This window comes from Protopterus annectens, chromosome 1.part1 (genome assembly GCF_019279795.1).
Source record: "Protopterus annectens isolate FY-2018-M chromosome 1.part1, PAN1.0, whole genome shotgun sequence".
Lineage (NCBI taxonomy): Eukaryota > Metazoa > Chordata > Ceratodontiformes > Protopteridae > Protopterus > Protopterus annectens.
Genome location: NC_056726.1, coordinates 1,875,627,213 through 1,875,649,016, shown reverse-complemented (window position 1 = coordinate 1,875,649,016; position 21,804 = coordinate 1,875,627,213). Strand labels below are relative to the sequence as shown.

The 21,804-nt window shown below is 41.2% G+C and overlaps 1 protein-coding gene across 11 annotated transcripts in view; it reads right to left on the bottom strand.

The window, feature by feature from the left end:
* LOC122812836 (protein 4.1-like) overlaps nucleotides 1–21,804 on the bottom strand; it is a gene marked incomplete at its 3' end in the record, with an annotated part of 3,376,257 nt that overhangs the window by 35,177 nt on the left and 3,319,276 nt on the right.

The following is a 21,804-nucleotide window of genomic DNA, read 5'->3' as shown; positions in this document are numbered from 1 at the left end:
ATAGCCAAACTAGGGAGGAGGAATAAGAATTATGGTGTACTTAGGATCCCTTGCAACACAGCAGTGGCAAACCCTGCTCGGGATCTAGAGTATAGAGGTAAGTTATAATGCTTGGCAAATGTATGCACGGAGGTCCAAGTAGCAGCCTCAATAATGTCCTTGGTAGCCACTCCTCGTAAGAAGGCTGTGGTAGTGGTTGTAGCCCTTGTAGAATGAGGCCTTATGTTCTGTGGAATTTGCTTTCCATGATAGGAGTAACAGAATCTTATGCAATTTCCTATCCACTTAGAGATTGTCTGTTTGGAAATTGCTTTTCCTTCCCTTCCTGTTGCATAGGCTACTAGTAGCTGGTCAGTTTTTCTATTGCCCTTGGTTCTGTCCAGGTAGTAGCGAACTGTCTATGTACATCCAAGGTATGCAGCAGTCTTTCCCCTTTGTTCTGTGGATTGGGAAAGAAGGTAGGTAGGTGGATTGCCTGGTTTAGAGACAGTCTGGATACCACCTTAGGCATAAATGTAGGATTAGTTCTCATGGACACTCTGTCTTGATGGAAGATTAGGAAGGGTTGTACTGCCATTAAAGCCTGTAGTTCGAAACCCTTCTTGCTGAAGTAATTGCCAGTAGGAAAGCAGTTTTCCAGGATAGGTGTTGTAGATCTGCTGTTGCTGCTGGTTCGAATGGAGGGAGTGTCAATTTTTCTAGCACAAAATTCAAGTCCCATGCTGGTAATGATGGTTTCCTAGGAGGTTTTACATTCTTAATTCCTCTGAGGAACTGCCTGAGTAGAGGATGCGAGAAGACAGGAGGATCGAGGCTGTATTCTGCAGAAATAGCTGATGCATGTATCTTGATGGAGGAATAGGACAGGCCAGTATGTAGGAGCTCTGCCAAATATTCCAGGATGTTGGCAATATCTACTTTTGACACATCTTTCCTCTTTCCGTACTCCAAATGACAAACCTTTTCCATTTCCTGCATAGTTCCTTCTAGTAGAAGGTCTGCGGGCCTCAAGGATAATGTCTTTAACCCTTTGGGATAAAACTGGGTTAGATGTTCTTATGTAATGTTCCAGGCAGTGAGTTGCAGAGTTTTCAGGTTTGGATGCAAGATGCTGTAGTTGCACTGAGTCAACATCAAGGGAATCAGGGGTAGAGTCCACGTTTCCCCCCGAGACATGCTCCTCAGTAATGGATACCAATGTTGTCTTGGCCAATTTGGAGCTATCAGAATTATCCTTGGCCGTTCCTCTTTGATTTTCAGTAGTACCTTGTGCATCAAAGGGAGGGGTGGAAATGCATATGCTGTCAGGCCTTTCCAATTGAAGGACAGAGAGTCCACCTTCCAAGCAAGAGGGTGATATGTCCTTGTGCAGAATTTCTTGAGCTGGTGGTTGAGTGGGGATGCAAATAGGTCTATTTGTGGCATTCCCCATTTCTTTGTGATGGCCTTGAAGATGTCCGGGTGTAGCATCCATTCGTGAGCATCCGAGGTAGTTCTGCTTAACATGTCTGCTAGGATGTTTTCTTTTCCCGGTACAAATATTGCCTGTAAATGAATGTTGTAGCTCAGAGCCATATTCCACAGGTCCAGAGTCATTCGGCATAGGGGGTATGAATGAGTGCCTCCCTGTTTGTTGATGTACCACATGACTGTGGTGTTGTCTGTCCTTATCATCACTTGGCCCTCTTTGAGGAATGGTCTGAAATTCTGGATTGCCAGTTTTACTGCCAGCATCTTTTTGATTTATGTGCAGGTGTAGCTGATCTGGAGTCCATAGGCCTTGAATGCACTTGTCCAGCATGTGTGCCCACCAACCGAGGTCTGAGGCGTCCGTTGTGATGGTTTGGCTTGCTTGAATATTGTGGAAGGACAATCCTGGGTTTGCCTGGCATGTCTGAGCCCACCATAGGAACTCTTGTTTCAGGCATGGAATTAGTGGTATTTCGGTTTCTAAGCTGTGCTTGTGTTGAGACCATAAATTCTTTAGGTACCACTGTAGCTTTCTCATATGCAGTCTGGCATGGGGGACCAAGATTATGCAGGATGCCATGAAACCCAAGGCCTGCAGTACTTTCCTTGCTGTTAGCTTGTTCTGCTTTGCTAGTGTCAAGAAGTACAAAGGAAGTTTTTCTTGTTTTTCTGCAGTAAGGAATGCCATCTGTTTTACTGTGTCCAATTCTGCACCCAAGAATGTTATTGTCTGGGATGGTATCAGTTTTGACTTTTTTAAATTGACTGTGTATCCCAGAGCTTGTAGTAAGCAAATTACTCTTTGTAAGTCTTGTGTCAGCTTGCTTTTGTTGTTCGCTTGTATCAGGCAGTCGTCCAGGTATGGATAAATTTGGATTCCCTGAAGCCTGCAATGAGCGATTACTGATGCCAGGCATTTCGTGAATACTCTGGGAGCAGCAGATAAGCCAAAGGGCAATGCTGAGAATTGATAATGCTCTGATCCTGCAAGAAATCTGAGGTATCTTCTGCAAATTGGTCGTATGGGGACGTGCAGGTATGCCTCCTTGAGATCTAGAGTTACCAGCCAATACTCCTTGCCCAGCATGGGAAGAAGTTGGTGTAGGGTCAGAATTTTGGAACAATGATGAATGTGTTTAAAGCGGACAGGTCGAGAATAGGTCTCCAACTGTTTTCTTTTCTTGGTACTAGGAAGAGTCTGGAGTAAAATCCCTTGCCCTGTTCTGTAGGTGGTACCCTTTCCACAGCTCTCATCTTTTTTAATTGAGCTATTTGTTTTAGGGCTTCTGACTTTTGATTTGGTGGCAGGTTTGGCATTCCTCTTTTTGCTGGTAAGGTGTGGAAATGAAACCTGTATCCTTGGTCTATAGTTTGCAAAATCCAGTTGTCTCGTGATATAGTGCCAGTTTTTTGAAAATAAGGCTAACCTTCCGCCTAAGGGTGCTATTATTTGTTCCCTGGTAGGCGGTGTTAGAACCAAGTCACTGTGATTGTCCTGTTGCAGTGGTAGTGGTTGTATCCGTGCCTCGTTGGTTATTGCCTTGCCATTGGCGTCCCCTGTAGGCACCTCCTCTGGGTTGGTTTCTGCCTCTGGAACGTCTATTCCTGCCTCTCTGATTTTTAGAGGAGTCTGGAAAGGACCAATTTTTGGAAGGCCAGTTCCTGCTGAACCTTGGGGGCTGTACCTGTAAGAAATCTTTAACTGTTTGTACAGATTTTGCCTTCTCTTCCATTTTCTTCATTACTTGTTGGGCAGGAGAACCAAAAGACTGACCTTGTCCATAGGAGCATCTAAAAGCTTTGCTTTAACATGATCCGCAAGACCTGCTCTTTCAACCATGCATGTCTTCTTATAACTGTGCCAGTCATGGCTGATCTAAATGAAGCCTCCAGTGCATCATAGCCACATTTTAAAGAATGGTTACTAACCTGCTGAATGTTATTCACCATTTCTAGAACATATTTCTTATCTAAGGAATAATCAGAGGACAGTTTCTTAGTTAACTGATCAAGCATAAACTCTTGGTATTGGATCATATGAAACTGACAGTTCAAAGCTCTAGCTGAGAGAGTAGCGGAGGTGTATACTTTTTTACCCCATCTCTCTAAGGACCTGGATTCCCTATCAGAAGAGAGAGGGTTTTAGCTGAGGTCGAAGCTACTGCCTTAGGCCCCTGGGAGATAGTCTCCGGATCTGCAAAAGGAGCCTTGTATAAGTGGTGATGAGTGTCCGGTACCCTGTAGAACCTGTCGGGCTTAGCAGGGGCTGGAGGTAAAGTATCAGGAGCAGTGCAAACATCATTAAAGGCATCATCCACAACAGGAAGAACTGGAGGTATAGCTAAGGGCCTATGCTGTGGTAAGTGTAAAAAGGTCCTAAGCCTTTTCCTTGAATCTGAGAAATCTTGTCCCTGCCATTGGAATTGCTCTCGCATGGCATGTAAGGTTTCCCCAAAGGAAAATTCCTCTGGTGGAGAGGCAGAAGGAATAGATTCTTCAGCATCAGAATCTTCATAAGTAGAAAGAGGAGCCTCTGGATGGTCTGTAATGTCTGAGTCATCAGAAGAGTCATCTGAGGAGCTGGCTCAGGGGGCTCTACTCTGGGTCTCTTATCTGGAGGTTGTGAGGCCCTGTCTGGGTGAGATTGGGATCCTCTTATTAGAGAGATGAGATCCTCTGCCAAGGTAAGCATTTGTGAACTGGAGCTGGGCCTGTGAGAGGGGGGCTTAACAGGCAATGATTTAGCAGTTTTGGCTGCTTTAGCCCTGGCAAAGGCCTTTATAGACATGGCTGCAGGAGGCCTAGCAGCACCACGTGCTGGGGTAGAGACATCCAAAGGGATGGTGTCCGACAACTCTGGAGAAACCACAATTGTAGGCAAAATTTCAGAGGCCGATTCAGCTAGGGTAGCAGGGGCCTCGGTAGTAGTCATGGATTCGGCTGTAGATTGAACCATTTGCTCGGTTTCGGCCGAAACCGAGACACTCGCGGTTTGCTTTACCGTGGTTTCGGCCGAAACCGCGGACCGCGAGTGTCGGTCCTTTTCTTTGCGTTTTTTAACAATTTGGGTAGTCGGAGGATCCGACGGCATAATGTACGCAAAATCTGAGCCGAAAAACTGTTCAGCAAACTCCGACCGACGCCTAAGCGTTCGTCGGTTGAAGGAAGCACAGGCTAAACAAGCTGCTACGTCGTGGTCTGGGCCTAAACAAGGCAAACAGTAAGAGTGGAAATCTTTATGAGGTATTTGTTTCCCACAAGTTAAACAGTTACTTACTTTTTCTGACATCGGCTGAGGCAAGAAAGAGTCCCCAACGGGGTACTTAGCTTTTAGAAGTCTTCGAAGTTGTATTCGGTAGTAGTAATCTCTGGATCTGACCGACCGGCACTTGCGAACAGCTTCTGCTTCGGGCGCCACGCGGCAAGAAAGACTCAGGAAAATGGCGTCGGCTGATGCCTTTATACCCGAAGACCAGCAGAGATGACGTCGGGTGAAGTGCGACACCAGCCGAGGCCAGACCCAGACTTTGGAATCCGGCCAACCGAAGGGCTGCCTGACGACAGGACAACCCATTTGTTAGGACTGCAGATGCATCCTTGAAGGAAATCATATTCTGTGATGAAATGCTCATAACTGCACCTCCCCAGACCTTAATGCAAGCAGTGAGCTTTAATAAAGAATGTTATACCCATTTAGAAAAATGCAGACAATTAGCAGTCCCTACCAAGTGCCATGGGAAATTCAAACGCAAACCACTTTGGCAGATCACTGCCATAAATAAACTGTACAACAAAAGAAAGAAACTCAAACTTTTATTACATCTCAAATGCCTCTTTCAAGGATAATATTAAAAGCATTACAAAAACGAGCAAAAAAAAAAAACCTGAAGAAAATTATCAGGTCCACTAAAGGAGCCCATGAGCTAAGGCTGGCCTCTGAAGCCAGATAACTACAAATCCTTCTTTAGGGATGGTAGAAAACTTAAAAAGAAACCTACATTCCTCTACACACACTCATAATGACATGGCTTATCATGACCCTAATAAACGTTGACAATATCCTGGCAAACAAAATGTAATCTTCACCATGAGATGTTTACTCAGTCCTCTGAAATATCTGAATACCAGCTGTCTGGGAGTTAACATACAAGAGTGCAGTTACACACAAAAACAGAGCCTTTAAGTTAAGAATTTGTTTTGGTCTTGGTGTTGCAGCTTGACTGTTAGCTGCCTGGCACATCTCGTAATGTTCCGAATTTTGTCCCATTCCTCCCCCCACCCCATTTTGTGGGCGATGGCAGAGAAGGAAGCAGAAGTAGAAAGCAACATTCTGGAGCGAGATACGAGTTAGTGACTGCAGCGTCATCCTCTTCTTACACCAGGGTTTTTCTTTGGTCCTATCACCCCTCACCCAGCATGCTGACATTAGGTGTGCCTTTATGGTCACAGTTATTCTCATTAGGGATAATATTTTATATATATATATATATATATATATATATATATATATATATATACACACACACACACACACACATATATATATATATATATATATATATATATATACACATAAAAAACAAATCTAACAACAAATGGGATAGGTTCATTCGAGCACCAAAAGGGAAACTGGATAGATTTAAAATGGCCCACAAGGGCAGCTAGCCTAGTACTTTTTATTTACTTTACATTTGTTGACCGGGATAGTCCAACTGGATATATGCCCATTTTCAGCAGAGGCCTGGGGAGAAAAGCTCCAAGGTGAAAACGAATATATAGTCTACTACATAAAACATAGAATGGGCATACAAAATACGGCATAAAAACAATATTTACAAAGTATTTCAGAGTAGCAAAAGATACATTAGTAATCAACAGTTTTACATAAATTGAGGTCTGTAAGTCTCAAAGGTGCTCGAGAAACACTGGAGTAATTCCTTTACAATAAAATAATGAATTCAATTAACCTACAGAATTATGGAACACATTCATGTTTCATAAATACTGAAATAAACTCTTAGTATCTGTCCCAGTATATCTTTATGTGATGTTCCACAATACTTGGTATTAGAGAATAATATACAATACAAAAGATACATACATGTACAATGAATGAAAAACACATGCAGTTATTCTATAAATGGTTTTACTGTGACATAATTATTAATTCCAGGGTCTCTATGTGCCCCTAGCCTAAAGATCCACTCCATTTCAAGTTTAGCTAGGGCTCTGTTATTATCTCCCATTCTTGGACCAATGCACACTGTTTGTAAAACTCTAAACTTAAAGTGATGTGTAGGGTTCAACATTACGTGTTTGGCTAGGGCATTCAATTCATGTTGTTTGCGTATGTCATAAACATGGTTATAAATGCGCTCTCTCAGCCTTCTCTTGGTAAGACCAATGTAGAAGGCCGGACAGAGCGCGCAATTAGCCATGTATATCAAATTCTTGGTGTTGCAATTTGCCCATATTCTAGGTGTAAAGTGAAAGTGTCCATGTGGATGGTGGTATTCTTGCATAGTATTAATATATGGACACATACTACAACTATTACACGGGTGGGTCCCTGGATCACGGGTCTCACCATCTTTAGCTAGAATGTTGCTGTGTAATTTAGATGAGAAAATGGTCTTTAGATTGTCACAGGTACGAAAAACAAACCCTGGTCTTTCACCCACTATTGCTCTAATTTCATCTACGGTGGTGAGAATATACCAGTGTTTATTTATAATCCTCTTAATTTCATCAATATCATTCGTATATTTCAAAATAAAACTAACATTTCTATTCTGTGTATAATGTGTTATTGATTCTTTGTCTCTCAGTCTATTCTTGCCTCTATCCTCTCTCCTACAACCACCAGGTCCCTCATCATTCATATACTCATCCGGTATGATGTTATTTCTAGTCTCTTTAACCAGCTTACTATTGTAACCCCTGGCTATAAATAGCCTCTCCATCATGTCTGCTTCTATTTTCAGTACAGCAGGATCCTTACATAACCTAGTTAACCTGCAAAATTGTCCTTTCATAATGCCGGAGAACATAAATCTGGGATGCATGCTGCTATATTCTAAAATCGTATTCCTCCAGCATGTCTTTCTGAACAACTTAAAAGATAACTTGTCTTCTATATCATAATACAGAGTCAGGTCTAGAAAATTAACCTCTCTGTAAGAATATTCATAGGTAAATCTCAGGAACGTAGTTGTTCCTTCCAAGTAATCTATAAAATTCCTTAGCTCATCAACGGTACCATCCCATGCCAGTATCACATCATCAACAAATCTTTTGTATAAGTATATCTTGTCCATCCAAGCACTATTGAAGATGTATTTCTGCTCCCAACTATATAATACTAAGTTGGCATACGAATTCGCGCATGGGGTGCCCATGGCGACACCCCATGTCTGCAAATAATACTTACTATGGAACATGAAAACATTACAATTCAATACCAGTTCCAATAGTTGCCCTATTAGGATCTGTCTATCCCTCGAGTACCCACTCATGCCAACCATTACCTCCCTCACAGCCTGGGTACCATATTCATTGGGAATACAGGTGAACAAATCCCGGACATCTAAGGTGACCAACAGTAGTTTCCCATGCCTTATTCCAGATGGTTCAAAAGATTCTAAGTCTTTTAATAAATGTTGTGTGTCTCTAAGTATGGTTTGAATTTTGTTCACTAAAGGCCTCAACATTTTTTCCAGGAATATTGAAATATTGTATGTTGCCCACTGCCGACCTGACACTATTGGTCTCATTGGCATCGGTTTGACTTGTTTGTGGATTTTTGGCAGTCCTTTTAACACTGGTACCAGTGGTTCTTCTATACAAAGGAAATCAAACATTTCTTTACTAACTTGTCTACACATCAGGATGTCATATAGCTCATCCCTTACATTTTTGAAGATACTCTTAACTCCTTCTATGGTGAGTTCTTTGTATGTATCATTCTGGGTTAAAGTAAATTCAATTGTCTCGATATATTCTGCTTTATCAAGAATCACCACTCCTCCCCCTTTATCAGCATTAATTACCAATATATTATCATTGTGCTTAAGTTTCATTAAAGAATCATGCTCAGCCTTCTCTAAATTGAAAAATCTGTTTCTCACACATTTAGTAGTATACAGATTATATAGATCTTTTTCACATGTTTTTATAAAACACTCTACATTAGATGGCTGGATCGGAGAAAAGGTGCTCCTACATCTAAGGCTGATATCAGCAGTATGTACTTGTTGTGTATGGTTCTTGAAAAACATTCTCAAAGCTACTTTCCTTCCAAACAACCTTAGGTCTATCAATGTTTCAGACAATTTACTATACTGTGAGGGCACATAATTCAGCCCTCTACTCAATAACGATACATCAGATACAGACAGATTATGTTGAGAAAAATTAAATACCAGTAAAGTCAGTTCCAATTCTTTCTCTGTTGTTTCTCGTGTCTGTCGGCCGAGAACTTCCGTTTCTTTGGGCCTCGACTCACTGATCTCCCTCTGGTGAACGTATTCATTCTGATAGGAAAAGGGACATCCATATCTCTAACGGGTGCCGCCATTGTTTTCCTGATGGTCCCTGTCCTCACAGAGTCATCCAAATGATTTAAAGCCAACTGATTAGGTGGTGGTGTTGATTCATCGATGTTGGCAGTCAACACTTCCTTCCTGGTTTGGATAGATTCTCCACTATTATTTACAGCCAATATAGTGGGTGTCCTGTTGATGGTACTTGCTTCTCCATTAGCCGGCTGCCTTTGTTGCGACCGGTAGTGACGTACAGTTTGTGTAGCGTTAGTATCAGACACTTTCGGCCAAACAAAGATGTCCCCTTTTCTAAAATCGTGTACATCCCTAGTCAGTTTCTTTTGTTTGATGCCTCGTAACTTATCACCAAACAAGTTAATTTGTGTTGACACATCACGGAGTTTCCTCGTAAATGTGTCTGCATTAAACCTGTCTGTTATCACTTGATAAGCTGCATCAATGTCTTTCTGAATGGCAACTTCTAGTGGTTCAAAGTATTCTAGCAACAAGTGTATATATTTGTTACTTAATTCTAAATTCAGATCTTGCCATTTTCTCAAAAGATCCGGATATTGTTGGCCATAAGTCGGCATGCACAGCACGCGCATGCCTCTCGGAATAACCTTAAAATTGAGACACGCTTGTAAGTGCTTCCTTTGCCATGACAGTCTCTGTATTTTGTATAAATTACTCTCTAAACTTCTTAACAGAGAGTAAAAGTCACTCATATCATTGTCCGATTCATTTCTCACGTATACATTATCCAAGGTTTCCGGAAAGTCTAAATTCAATAAAGGGTTACCTTTGGTTGGTAAAAACGCATCTAGGCTTAACTGACCCTGTCTGTTGATCGGGTTATAGTCCAGCTCAATGGTTGTGTTCTCCATAGCGTGGAAGTAGCGGCAACAAAAAGATGAAGAGTAAAAGAGTAAAAAACAATTGCCGCTGTCCTCCTAAAGTATCCTTGGCAAAAACAGCAGGACCAAATCACAGAAAACAACCAATAGGATACACCACGAGAGCACTGCTTGTTCCAATAAAGTCTTTTTATTCCAAAACGAAAACAGGAGAATGAGCGCTTTCGCGTGCTGCTGGCACGCTTCTTCAGATATAAATTAACTATACAATCTTGTTCATTTTATATCAATCCATCCCTCACATTATTGTTGCAATTAAGCAATTACTCGGTTACACCCAAAATTGATTGATTGAACAAAAGGTTACCAAGTGGTTGCAAAGTTCCCGTAAAAATAACATTCAATATCCCCGTTACTTATTATCATTTCTATCAAATTACATACTCATATTTAGCAATTCCTCATTTAAAACCAATGTTACTAGTACATACAGTCAAAATAAAATGACCTAATAAAACCTAATCTAGTATAGATCATATTAAAGAACGTTCACAAAAATATCCCTTTCAGTTCATGTTCTAGTAAATAGACATTAAAAACGCATTTACTATTCTTGAATTAGAACGCTCTTTTGACGTTGTTTATGTATATAATTATATAAAACACATCATGTATCCACATAAAACTTTTCCACAATGTATGCATATATGCATCTCTCTAGAAAAAGAAATAAAAGTAAGAATAAAAATAAGTAAATAAACAAATAAATATCAAACTCGTAAACCCTACTTGTACATGTCTTATGTCGTACATACCCGACGTTAATAATTTATATTATTCAACGTGGCGGCTTCATCAAAGTGCATAGTGCATAAACCTTAATACATATATATGTGAAAAGGATAAATTATTCACAATTATTGAAACTATGCTGGGAAGTCTGCGCTAAAATCAATCAGTTATTGTCATTAGGGATAATATTTTATATTATATATATATATATATATATATATATATATATATATATATATATATATATATACACACACATATATATATATATATATACACATAAAAAACAAATCTAACAACAAATGGGATAGGTTCATTCGAGCACCAAAAGGGAAACTGGATAGATTTAAAATGGCCCACAAGGGCAGCTAGCCTAGTACTTTTTATTTACTTTACATTTGTTGACCGGGATAGTCCAACTGGATATATGCCCATTTTCAGCAGAGGCCTGGGGAGAAAAGCTCCAAGGTGAAAACGAATATATAGTCTACTACATAAAACATAGAATGGGCATACAAAATACGGCATAAAAACAATATTTACAAAGTAATTCAGAGTAGCAAAAGATACATTAGTAATCAACAGTTTTACATAAATTGAGGTCTGTAAGTCTCAAAGGTGCTCGAGAAACAGTGGAGTAATTCCTTTACAATAAAATAATGTATTAGTCAAATTTAGAACATGAGTAAGTCCAATGTAATTTAAGGTATAGTTTTTGACTATGCTTGAATTGTCTTATGGAGGGTTCTAGGGTAATACTTGCTGGAAGGGAGTTCCAAATTTTACCTACATAGTTAGTAAACAGAGAGGCACCGGCTGCATTATTAGCTTTGACTGTTTGGACAAGTAGTTTATTTGAAGAGCGAAGTGTATTCAGATTGCTGTAGGGGTAGATTATGGGTTTCAGAGCTGGGTTTTGTTCCGGTTGGTTTAAAACTTTGTAGCAACTATCAGCTGGTTGAGTTGAATTAGGGAAGGTAATTCTGGGCACCCAAGCGATCTTAGATTGGTACAGTGATGTGTCTTGAAAGGCATGCCAGTGGGAAATCTGGCAATGTGGCTGCAGCAAACTGATACTTTATTGAGTTCTGTTTTACCTAGGTTAGTCAGTAGAGGGGAAGCATATAGTAAGGTTGAAAGTAAATGAGAGCGGGCAATGGCAGTTTGAGAGGCTGATGTAAGGAAAGGCTTGATCTTGTAAAGTGACCCTAGTTTTTTATTAATGATTTTAATAGTTTTGTTAACTTGTATGTTGAATTTAAGGCTATTGTCAATATTAACTCCTAATAGTTTTGTATGGGTGTCTGGAGAGATTAAACTAGTATATATGAAAAAGAAATATTTGTCTATCTGTTTCTGCTTGTTATTCAAAAGTATGTTTTATGAAGAATAGACCGTTGATGTTCAGGTTTAGAGGGAATTGGTTTGATATTTTTGGTGTTTCTTGTTGCAAAGTATTGTACATATTCAGAAGTATGTTCATGTCTCTGTACACATTGTGTAGCATTTGAGCACCATTTGCGTGTGTATTTATGAGCTGTAGTATTAAAAACATATGTTGTTGGACTGCTGTCTGTGCTTCTGCTTTAAAGCACATGGCACATCCTGCTACTCTGCATCTTTGCAAATGCTGAAACTCGGTTTTATATTTGAATTTTTCATACTTTATTTTTGTTGTGTTATAGGTTCAGCTTATCTGTCTTTTATGTGTTTGTATCATTTAACAACGACTGCCACTGAGTACTTAATTTTTAGGGTAGTATGTGTGTGGTGTATAATCTTCATGACTAGGATGTCAAAGGCAGTTCAGTGGAACATCGTGGTAAAGTTTAGTTAAATATTAAAGTAGTTTGTTAACCATATTTTTAATGTTGCATCTTTACGGCACAGCTCTAGGATATCTGGAAAAAAATTTACTTATTTTTGATATTTGTTAACCAGGAAAGTCTGACTGGATCAGAAACCCATTTTTAACAGAGGCCCGGGGGGAAAAGCTCCACACAAAGTCTTTTTGACAATTAACAGTTGTGTATACACATTATATGCTCTTACAGAACATTACATTTTAACTTTAATGCAAGAGTTGACTAGTGCTGAAAAGCTAGGCTGTGTAGCTTTACAATGTGTAGGACAGTTGTCCTGGCATTTGCACACCCAGCAGTTTTTGCAGCTCTTGATATATGAAACAAATATCGCTTCATTAAAGCTAGACCTGTAACTCTCAACCTTTCATCATGAAAATGTGGGACACCGCCTCTCGTGCACGGGTGTAGCTATAAATTTACATTTCTATTCAAATCTAATGTTGTCCTGCACCCATCTATCATTTTAAAACTGTACCTAACCTTCAAAATGCTATCCCCAATAAATAGAAAAAGATGACACCTTATTTTCAGTTTTTACCATCTATTCCAATAAAAGGCTATTTTTAGATGTGTATTCCTTTCCCGGAAACATTCTTTGTATACCTTTCTGCACTAAATATTTGTTAGCACAGTTCTAAGCTTTCTGTGCTTTTTGAGTGTTGAAGTTTCCATATTTATTTGAGTAAACTGAGTATGTATGCTTAACTACACCCTTGCTCTCAGGATGTGGTATAAATGAGAAAAATGTAGAACATTTACTAACCACTTAACAGCTTCAACTAGGAAGCTCACAGGATGGTTAAAATGTGTATACTTGCAAATCATACCTCTCAACAGAAGAAATTTGGACAAAGTCAAAAATAATAGGGGGCAAAGGCCCAAAAATAGGGATATAATTTGAAAACTGCTCTTAGAAACTTAGAAAGTTGCTAGAATAAACTGTTTTGTTTTACCATGCATTTTCTGAAGAATGTGATGTCTGAAACTCAACGTCTGCCTTTATTTAGTGAACTCTATCCTCACTGATGTGTCAGAAAACCACAGATTTTATGAGGAATATACCTAAAATATGAGGCAAAAATCTGGATATTCTGTAAAAGTTTAGACAGTTGATAGGTATTTTTACAAAATGTTCATTGATTAAATAATTTAGTGTTGTTCAACATGGATATTACTTAAAAAAAATACAACTGTGTGAGAGACTCTCAGTGTGGAACAGTTTGAGATGTGGACTTTTTACCACTCAAAATGATAACGTTCCTCATAATGAGATGCAGTTGAGAGGTATGGTTAGACTGGGAAGTTGTATAAAGTACAGTTTTGTACCTACCATAAATGTAGATGTCCGAGAGGTATGCATCTGCAGTCCTAACAAATGGGTTGTCCTGGCCTCAGGCAGCCCTTCGGTCAGCCGGATTCCAAAGTCTGGGTCTGGTCTCGGCTGGTGTCGCACTTCACCCGACGTCATAGCTGCAGTTCTTCGGGTATAAAGGCATCAGCCAACGCCATTTTCCTCAGTGTTTCTTGCACCAGATGTCAGATGCCCTCTAGGAAGGCTAAATTTGGATAAATGCAAATGTTTCCAAACAACAGAGAGCAAATAGAAATAAACATGTATATACATATATACAAACAAATACACCATAATAGATTCCCCCAGCTAGCTACAAGATGGGCAAATACCCTAGGAGTACCACAGTGGGGAAGGAGGGTGGGTAATCCTGACTGCAGATGCATACCTCTCGGACATCTACATTTATGGTAGGTACAAAACTGTACTATGTCCTTCAAGGATGCATCTGCAGTCCTAACAAATGGGTAGAATACCATAGCCAAACTGGGGGAGGAGGCCCTAACAAGATTATGGTGTAGTTAAGATCCCTTGCAAAACAGCAGTGGCAAAACCTGCTCGGGATCTGGAGTATAAGGGTAGATTATAATGCTTGGCAAATGTATGCACGGAGCTCCAAGTAGCAGCCTCTAAAATGTCTTTTGTAGCCACTCCTCGTAAAAAAGCTGTAGTAATGGCTGTAGCCCTTGTGGAGTGAGGTCTGATATTCTCTGGAGTTGCCTTTCCATGATAAGAATAACAAAATCTAATGCAATTCCCTATCCATTTTGAGATTGTCTGTTTTGAAATTGCTTTTCCTTCCATGCCTGTGGCATATGCTACCAGAGCTGGTCAGTTTTTCTATTGTTCTTGGTTCTGTCCAGGTAGTAGCGCAATTGCCTATGCACATCCAAGGTATGCAGCAGTCTTTCTCCCCTGTTCTGTGGGTTGGGGAAGAATGTAGGCAGGTGGATTGCTTGGTTTAAAGATACCCTGGAGACCACCTTTGGCATAAAGGTAGGATTAGTTCTCATGGACACTCTATCCTGATGGAAGATAAGGAAGGGTTGCACTGCCATTAATGCCTGTAATTCAGAAACCCTTCTTGCTGAAGTGATTGCAAGCAGGAAAGCAGTTTTCCATGATAAGTATTATAATTCTGCTGTTGCTGCTGGTTCAAAAGGGGGAACTGTCAACTTTTCTAGCACAAAGTTCAAGTCCCATGTAGGCAATGGTGGCTTCCTTGGTGGCTTTACATTTTTGATTCCTCTCAGAAACTGCCTGAGTAGAGGATGAGAGAAGACTGGAGGATCCATGTTGTATTCTGCTGAAATAGCTGACGCATGAATCTTAATGGAAGAGTAAGACAGGCCATTGTGGAAAAGCTCTGCTAAGTATTCCAGGATGTTAGCTATGTTTACCAGTGCTACATTTTGCCCTTTTGCTGCACTCCAAAAGAGATATCTTTTCCATTTCGCTGAGTAAGTTTTTCTTGTTGAGGGTCTGCGAGCTTCCAAGATAATGTCTTTAACCCTTTGAGATAAATCTGGGTTATTTTGTCTTATGCAATGCTCTAAGCAGCTAGCTGCAGTGTTTTCAGGTTCGGATGCAGGGTTTTGAAGTTGTTCTGTGTTAGCAGTAAAGGAACCTGGGGTAGAGGCCATGCGAGTTCGAGACATACTCCTCAGTAGTGGGTACCAGTGCTGCCTCAGCCAGTCTGGAGCTATCAGGATGATCCTTGGGTGGTCTTCTTTGATCTTCAATAGCACCTTGTGCATCAAAGGAAGAGGTGGGAATGCATATGCTGTCAGGTTTTCCCAACTGAAAGATAGGGAGTCCACCTTCCAAGCAAGTGGGTGGTATGTCCTTGTGCAGAATTTTTTCAATTGGTGATTGTGTGGGGATGCGAATAGGTTTATTTCTGGTAGTCCCCATTTCCTTGTGATGGATTTGAAGATGTCTGGATGCAGCATCCATTTGTGGGCATCCGTGGTAGTCCTGCTTAAGATGTCTGCTAGTATGTTCTCTTTCCCTGGCACAAATATTGCCTTGAGCTGTATGTTGAGGCTTAGGGCCACATTCCAGAGATCCATTGCCATTCGGCATAGAGGATATAAATGTGTGTCTCCCTGTTTGTTGATATACCACATAACTGTGGTGTTGTCCGTCCTTATCAGCAATTGTCCCTGATGGAGAAATGGTCTGAATGCCTGAATTACCAGTTTTACTGCCAGCATCTCTTTTTGGTTTATGTGTAGGTTTAGCTGGTCTTGAGTCCATAAGCCTTGCATGCACTTGTCCAGCATGTGTGCCCCCCAACCAAGGTCTGAGGCGTCTGTGGTGATTGTCTGGCTTGGTTGAGGGCTGTGGAAGGGCAGTCCTTTGTTCAATTGACAGTCCTGAGCCCACCATCGGAATTCTTGCTTCAGGCATGGAATTATTGGAATTTGGGTTTCTAGGCTGTGCTTGTGCTGAGACCATAAATTCCTGAGGTACCATTGCAACTTCCTCATATGCAGTCTGGCATGTGGGATCAAAATTATGCAGGATGCCATGTAACCCAGGGCTTGCAGGACTTTCCTTGCTGTAAGCTGGTTCTGCGTTGTTAATGCCATGAAGTAGAGTGGAAGGTGCTTTTGTTTTTCTGCTGTGAGGGATGCCATTTGATTTGATGTGTCCAGTTCTGCACCCAAGAAAGTTATCCTTTGGGATGGCAACAGCCTTGACTTTTTTATATTGACTGTGTACCCCAAGGCTTGCAGTAGATGAATGACCCTTTTCAAGTCTTTTGTTAATTTGTTTTTGTTGTCCGCTTGTAGCAGGCAGTCGTCCAGGTAAGGGGTAAATTTGAATTCCCTGAAGCCTGCAATGAGCAATTACTGATGCCAGGCATTTCGTGAATACTCTGGGCACAGTAGATAAGCCAAAAGGCAATGCTGAGAATTGATAATGCTCTGATCCTGCAAGAAATCTGAGGTATCTTCTGCAATTTGGTCGTATGGGGACGTGCAGGTATGCCTCCTTGAGATCTAGAGTTACCAGCCAAGACTCCTTGCCCAGCATGGGAAGAAGCTGCTGTAGAGTCAGCATTTTGAATTTTGGGACAATGAGGTATGTGTTCAGTGTGGACAGGTCTAGAATAGGTCTCCATTGATTTTCCTTCCTTGGCACCAGGAAAAGTCTGGAGTAAAATCCTTGCCCTTGTTCCATAGATGGTACCTTTTCTATAGCTCTCATCCTTTTTAGGTTGTCTATTTGTTCTAGAGCGTTTGCCATTTGATTTGGAGGTAGGTTTGGCATTCCTCTCTTCCTTGGTAGAGTATGGAAGTGAAACCTGTAACCTTTGTCTATTGTCTGTAAAATCCATTTGTCTCCTGTAATGCAATGCCAGTTTACTGAAAATAAGGCTAGCTTTCCGCCTAAGGGTGCTTCTAGTTGTTCCCTGGTAGGCGGCTTCAGAGCCAAGTCACTGTGATTGTCCTGTGGAAGTGGTAGTGGCTGGGTCTGCAGCAGTACTTCGCTGGTTGTTAGGCTGCCACTGACGCCCTCTGTAGGCACCTCTGGATTGACCTCTGCCTCTTGTGCGCCTATTCCTGCCTCTCTGTGCTCTGTTGGAGTCTGGAAAGGACCAATTCTTGGAAGGCCAGTTCCTACTAAACCTTGGAGGCTGGACCTGTAAGAAATCCTTGACTGTCTGGACAGATTTTGCTTTCTCTTCCACCTTCTTAAGCACTTGCTGTGCAGGAGAGCCAAACAAATTGTGTTTATCCATGGGAGCATCTAGGAGCTTTGATTTTACATGGTCTGGTAAGGACTGCTCTTTTAACCATGCATGCCTTCTGATCACTGTACCAGTCATAGCTGATCTAAAGGAGGCCTCCAGTGCATCATAGCCGCATTTTAAGGAATGATTACTGACCTGCTGTATGTTATGTACCATTTCCTGAAGAGACTTTCAGTCTAAAGGTTCAGGTGAGGACAGCTTTTTAGATAACTGATCTAACATAAATTCCTGATACTGAATCATGTGGAATTGACAGTTTAAGGCCCTAGCCGAAAGAGTTGCACTATAAACTTTTTTACCCCATCTCTCCAAGGCCCTAGATTCCCTTTCAGAGGGGAGTGGGTTTTTGGCAGAGGTAGCTGCTACCGCTTTGGGGCCCTGTGAAACAGTTTCAGGATCTGCAAAAGGAGCCTTATACAAGTGATTATGTGTGTCCGGAACCCTGTAGTATCTGTCGGGCTTAGCAGGGGCCGGAGGGAGTGAATCAGGAGCAGTACAAGCATCATTAAATGCATCATCCACAACTGTAAGTACTGGAGGAATGGCTAAAGGCCTATGCTGTGGCAAATGCAAAAAAGTTCTAAGCCTTTTCCTAGAGTCTGAGAAATCCTGACCCTGCCATTGAAATTGTTCCCTCATAGCATGCAGGGTTTCCCCAAAGGAAAATTCCTCAGGAGGAGAGGCAGAAGGAATGGAGTCTTCTGCATCAGAGTCCTCATATGGAGAATAAGGGCCCTCAGGAGGGTGTGTATTTTCTGATTCGTCTGAGGAGTAATCAGTGGAAACTGGCTCAGGGGGTTCTGCTCTAGGTCTCTTCTCTGGAGGGGGTTGAGAGGCCCTATCAGGGTGAGACTGGGATCCCCTGATCAAAGAAATGAGATCCTCTGCTAGACTAAGCATTTGTGTACTAGAGCTAGGCCTGTGAGAGGGGGCTTTAGTAGGCACGGCCTTGGAAGATTTAGCTGCTTTAGCCCTGGCAAAGGCCTTAATTGACATGGATGCAGGGGGCCTAGCAGCTCCACGTGCAGGAGTAGATACATCTAGGGGAATAGTATCTGATAAATCCTGAGAAACTGTAAGAGCAGGAGGAATTTCAGTAGCAGATTCAGCCATGCTGGAAGAGGCCTCGGTAGTAGGAGGCATGCTTTCGGCCGAAGGAAGAACCGCAGACTCGGTTTCAGCTGAAACCGAGACACTCGCGGTTGGCTTAACCGCGGTTTCGGCCGAAACCGCGGACCGCGAGTGTCGGTCCTTTTCCTTACGCTTTTTAGCTAAATGCGAAGTCGGAGTCTCCGACGGCATGATATAAGCAAAAGCGGAGCCGAAAAATTCCTCGGCAAACTCCGACCGACGTCTAAGCGTCCGTCGGTTGAAGGAAGCACAGGCTAAACAAGCTGCTACGTCGTGGTCTGGGCCTAAACAAGGTAGGCAGTAAGAGTGGAAGTCTTTATGAGGTATTTGTTTCCCACAAGTTAAACAGTTATTCACTTTTTCTGACATCGGCTGAGGCAAGAAAGAGTCCCCAACGGGGTACTTAGCTTTTTAGAAGTCTTCGGTAGTAGTAATCTCTGGATCTGACCGACCGGCACTTGCGAACAGCTTCTGCTTCGGGCACCACGCGGCAAGAAAGACTGAGGAAAATGGCGTCGGCTGATGCCTTTATACCCGAAGAACTGCAGCTATGACGTCGGGTGAAGTGCGACACCAGCCGAGGCCAGACCCAGACTTTGGAATCCGGCCGACCGAAGGGCTGCCTGAGGCCAGGACAACCCACTTGTTAGGACTGCAGATGCATCCTTGAAGGACATCAGTTGGGTTGCCTGTCCTGTCATTACATTGTTGGCTGTTCATGCAGCTGATATATATACAAAAGATTGTTTTGCAATTGGCACAGAGGATTAAGGCTGTGAACGTTGGCTCTTGTGGTACAGATTTTGAATATTTTAGCCCTTGCTTACTGTATTCCTTGAACAAGTCACTTAACCAGGCATTCCTCCCTGGTTGCCCCTGAAAAAGGATGTACATCAGGCCTAAATGGTTAATAAAAAGACTGTGGTGGCATTATTTTACTGAAGCTAGGCATGTTAAAGTGGCACTTTAAATAAATGACTGTTGAAAAGATCTCGTATTTAATGTGAGTCAAGGAACTATTAGATCCAAGGATTTAAATTTTGCTTGTGACATAAATATGCCATGTTGATGAGACACACATGTGTTTCAGTGGGTCCCCATGCACTGGAACAAGCTTTCCATCCATGTGAAGCAGAGTCCATCCCTAGCCCTATTTAAGCATAACTTTGACTAATAGGTGGGAAATAGGAAATCATCCCTGTTGCCACCTGTTTTTTTTTCTGGACTATCCACAAATCAAATCAATTCTCTGGCAGTCAGGAAAACACTGTACAAACTCCAGTATTCTGTTTCACAAAAAGAAACAGACTATCAGTGTTTGTTAAATTGGCTGATTTACTATGCTTTTTTACAGAAAAGCATAGTAAATCGGCTGAAAGCAGGCATCCGGAACAGAAAAATAGGGCATTTCCATCAGCTGATGTCACAAAACGGGTGGAGCATGGATGAGAGAGAGGGTGGGAATGGGTGGGGCGATGATGACAGGGGCGAGACCTTAGTCTGGTTTTAGCCACAAAGACAGCTGGCAACCCTATGTCTAAGTGGTAGATTTTAGGGTCTGGATTAGTAGGTGGTGATCTACCATATCAAATGCCTTAGATAGGTCTAAGAAGAGGGCTAAGGATAGTTTGTTATTATTATGGTTATGATTACCTATGAACCTATGAGAATGTGGCTGCCCTGTGTCCCAAAGCAACCATGCCTATTCAGTTGTCCTGTACACCTAACCTAGCAAAAATCTGAAGCCTGGCCTCTAACAGGGCCTAATGAATAATCTGCACCAGTCAACGCAGTTTCCCCCCCAGGACGGAAATATGCATTCTCCCTGCCAGCTCCACTAATCACCTGAGCTGCTAATCAAACTTGGATAGCCTGAACTATGGTTATGGTTTCATCCCTTTCAGCTATCAAGCTGGCTTTTCAGGCAAAAATTATAAAACATAGTAGTAACATCTGCAACAGCATAAAAAGGAATGCACAGTACGTACAAAAATTTATCAGAAGGAAGATCTTACTGTAATTTTCATTCAAATGTTATAGTAAAATTATGCACATAGAAATGAAGCAACGACTGAGAAATCTGTATCTGAAATAAAGTAAAACTACACAATGAACTGCTAAACAGGAGTGACTTCTAAAGGACAGTCAGTAATTGCACATTCATGAAAGTAATATGTATGTAAAATGACAGATAAAAGGGAGGCGTGGGTTTCATTAAGATTCAAGCCATTGAATATGCTAGCCATTGAAATGAAAGCATCCAATACAACCCACTGACTGAGAGGCGAGTGCTAAGTGCTATGCCTGTGTTACCGCTTACTTCCTGGTAGTGCAAGTGTTTCCATAAAGTTTAATTTTTCTTAGTGAGCTGCAGTGCAACTCAATAACATAATATAGACCCAAAGGGAGTTTGCCACTACAGAAATTCAAGAACTATATCTGGCCAGTGAGTCACAGCAGCAGTTATATGAATAATAATGTCAATGTGTTTACCTGAACCAGAAAAAAAAATCAATATTGTCAGTATTATTAGAAATAAACCACTGTATAGTAGCAACAAGGCATTCCATAGCAGTACACTCACTTCTTTTCACTTACCCTAGGAGTGATATTATTAAATGGTACTACACTCCTTCTTTATCATGCCTTACTGTATAAATATACTGCAGATACTGCTTTAAAAATAAAAAAAATACTTCAGTAACTCAAACTGATAATTTAGTTATTATGCCACTGAAAGTCATATATGTAAAAAAAAAAAAAAAAAAGTGCAACTGTAGTATTAAGTCTTCAAAAATGCATGTATGCAACCAGTTACAACTTAAGCTCATGAGCTTACGGATTTAAATAAATGTGAAAATCAGTTGAGTTAATGAATTTTAAATATGCAACATTCCAATCTTGCTTTGTGGCCTCGGTTGGTTGCAAAGTACATGAAATTCAGCATAGACCTCTGTGCCGCTTTGGAAAAGAAATGAGATGCACAAAGTCACTAGAAAATCAATATAATGAAAAAATAGCTCATTTGAACAGC